Below are 3,577 nucleotides of genomic sequence, written 5' to 3'. Positions count from 1 at the left end.
GTAAAATAGGCTGCTGGCCTTCTCCTCATAGAGACCCAGCTGCCTCTGCTGTGCAAATGCTGAGCGGACTCAAGGGAAGCACCAACACTTGCAGTTGACCATGTTACATAGTATCCTAAAGCCGTCTTTTCCTTGAAACAGAATTGTGTTCTTGGAGACAAGGAGGAAGAGACAAAGTTAGGGAAGACAGATGAAAGGGGGAGGGCTCAGAAAGTTAGTTTTTATACTTACCCAGCAGAGATGATACCATAATCAAGAAGGATGTTTTCCCGAGAGTAAGGCTCACCATTACACTCTGGTTATGCTGACTCCTGCAATTTCCCCAAATGCCAAAAACTCAACTGCATAATTTGTGGCAGGGGGTATAGTGTTTGAGCTTTTCCCCTAAAAAATTAATTTTCTCTGAGCTTATAGTTCTGACACACCATCTATATTTTAAAATAATTTTATATTTATTTTTAAAATTGTGTGCATGCACACATGTGTGTGCGCATGCTCTCTCTCTCTCTCTCTCTCTCTGTGTGTGTGTGTGTGTGTGTGTGTGTGTGTGGTGTGTGCCATGTGGAGTTCAAAAGAGAACTATAGAGTTGGCTCTGTTGTTCTGTTCCACCATGTGAGTCCTGGGGATTGAACTCACGTTATCAAGCTTGGCAGCAGGCTTACCTGATGAGCATTTATTTATTTTATTTTTAATGTTGCTTTTAAACTTATATATGCAATTTCTAAAAGTCTCATTTTTTAGTAAATCACTCATTTCATAATTTTTAGATGCTTTTAAATTCCACTTAAAGAATGCCTATTCTTGATCTTTAAATTCTATTACCTGCTGGGTGTGATAGCACATATCTTTAAGCCCAGTATTTGAGAGACAGAGACATGAAGATCTTGGTGAATTGAGGCCAGTCTGGTCTACACAGTGAGTTCCTGGACAGTCAGGCTACACAGAAAGATCTTGTCTCAACAAACAAACAAACAAACAACAATCAAACAAAACAAAAACTATACATTCTATTACCAAAGAATTTAGTGTAGCATGCAAAAACCCAATTTAGGGTGTCATTTGTCCCCACTAAGGCAAGTGTAAACCAGGACTGATCTTTAGATACATTTTTCTCATTTTCCAAATACTTGAAAATTGAAATAACATAATTATCAAGCATAAAACCAGTCAGGATAAGAAATGGTAGTTCTGGCAGGGCAGTGGTGGTGCATGCCTTTAATCCCAGCACTTGGGAGGCAGAGGAAGGCGGATTTCTGAGTTCGAGGCCAGCCTGGTCTACAGAGTGAGTTCCAGGACAGCCCAGGCTATACAGAGAAACCCTGTCTCCAAACACACACACAAAGAAAGAAAGAAAGAAAGAAAGAAAGAAAGAAAGAAAGAAAGAAATGGTAGTTCTCCTCCTCCAGACATTCTTTCCTTGAATCTCTTTATTTTATTTCCTCCTGAAAATCTAAAGCGTCTGTGTGCTACAGAGGGATCTGGTTTATGTGGTGCTGTCAGGAGCAACCTCTGCAGCTTCTATCCTGAGGTCAGCTTCTCCCTCTGTGTCTCAGACTTGTCCTGCACGCTTACTGGAACATGAAGGGCTCAAGACACTGGGCGATCAGCACTGTGTGTCTCTTCCCAACTGGGCCAATAATGTTCTTTCCAACCCAAAAATTATCTATTTTTCTGGGCTTCCCTATGAGTCAATTATATTCATGGGTCGTTTTGACATTTCCACCCTGTTGGGCTGGAGGGGAAAAAAATGCATCTTCAGTCTCTTTGTGGTCACGTGATCATAGAATTACTAAAATAAAGATAACACAAAGCTATAAAATAAAGGCATGAGAAGCTATGGGGGTGGGAAGAAGCAAATTTGTGGAGCTGGAGAGATGGCCTAGTGATTAAAAGCACTAGCTGTTCTTCCAGAGGACCTGAGTTCAGTTCCCAGCAGCCACACTGGACAGCCCACACTGCCTAAACTTCAGCTCCAGGAAATCTGACTCCCTCTCCTGGCCTCTTTTTTCAGTTGCACACACACACACACACACACACACACACACACATACATACATACATGGAAACATGCACATATACGTGATTTTTAAAAAATTGAGTGCAGAATTGTATTTTGAAGGATTGGCAGAAGAAAGATTAAATGCTAGTGAAATAAACCAAATGTTCTAATAACAAAACAGTATATCAAAATAAGATCCAAATAACCATCCAGAATAAAGCAATGGGCCATGGACTGACCCATGAGGGTATGACCCCTGGAGAGAACTCACCAGCATCTGCTCAAGGAAGCAGTGCTGAACACCTGGCCATAGTGGTCCATGTGGGCACCTGATACTAATCTAGGTGACCCCTCTGTTGAAACTGGATCTGCTTAAGGCCTCATATTGGGTATCAATTATTGTCAGTACAAAAACACATCTCTCATCTCAAGGAAAATAAGGCATAGTTTATTCTGAAGCCAAATATGAGTGGCAATTGTCTCGGGCACATAGATGTTGGTTACCCCCAATACCGTGTTCCAATGTGGTGACAATTTTGTGATTTTTTTTATAATTAAAGAAATAGCTGTAAATCAATGTACTTCAAAATAATTTCCCGTGGCTACATAAACCTCGATGGCTTTGATATGTCACAATTTACTTAAGCAGCTAACTCCATAGGTTCTAAAAGTTTCCTTGGTTTCTGTATCAGTCTCTTTTCCTGTTGCTGTGATAACATACTCCAACCAAAGCAGCCTAAAGAGGAAAGGTTTCTCTGACTCACAGTTCCAGGTTACAGTCCACCACGCAGGGAAAGTCAGTCTGGAGAAAGGCAGTAGGAACTTGAACACCGTGTCACACCACATCCGCAATAAAGAGCAGACAGCCATGGATACAACCATACTGGTTCCCAGCTTGCTACCTCTTCCTTTTCATATCCTCACCCCCACCCATAAAACGGTGCTGCCATTTAGAATGGGTCTATATATCTCAATGGACCTGATTAAGAAAATCTCTCACAGGTGTGTGCAGAGATCCACCTCATCTGAGTCTACACTTTGTCTAGTTGAAAGCATGCACCATCCCAGGTTCTGGCCTCTGGTATTAGAAATTCTGTGGAGAATGACCTTGCACATGTATCTTTATACGGACCACATGGTTTTGTCTATTGTGCTTTGATATCTGGTGGCCTTCCTGATCCCGGGAGACAATCCCCACATGGCCAGCTGAGAACCTAGAGCAGTGGGTCTCAACCTTCCTAATGCTGAGATCTTTTATACAGTTCCTTGTGTTGTGGTGGACCCCACCACCACCACACACACACAACATAAAACTATTTTCATTGCTACTTCATGACTGTAATTTTGCCACGGTTATAAATCATAATGTAAATATCTGATATGTAGATGATATGTAAATATCTCAACCTGCAGGTTGAGAACCTGCTGACCAGGGGAGACTAAACACCTTGCCTGTGAGTTTGCTTTCACATGCAGGAATCAAGTCTGCGGTCAGATCCTCAGGCACTTCCTTTATCTGACTCTATACATGAAGCCAACATTTTCCCTGCTCTAAATTATACCAATGTACTAAACCT

General features: G+C 41.6%; 1 non-coding gene across 1 annotated transcript; it reads left to right on the top strand.

Moving 5' to 3' along the window:
- Positions 1 to 223: 223 nt before the first annotated feature.
- On the top strand, positions 224 to 386 carry LOC114617148. The gene has a single exon (XR_003710748.1). It is a non-coding gene; the product is annotated as a U1 spliceosomal RNA (small nuclear RNA).
- The last annotated feature ends 3,191 nt before the right edge of the window (positions 387 to 3,577 follow it).

This window comes from Grammomys surdaster, unplaced genomic scaffold (assembly GCF_004785775.1).
Source record: "Grammomys surdaster isolate TR1022 unplaced genomic scaffold, NIH_TR_1.0 134, whole genome shotgun sequence".
Lineage (NCBI taxonomy): Eukaryota > Metazoa > Chordata > Mammalia > Rodentia > Muridae > Grammomys > Grammomys surdaster.
The sequence above is the reverse complement of the archived record's forward strand: the minus strand, read 5'-3'. Positions and strand labels throughout refer to the sequence as shown.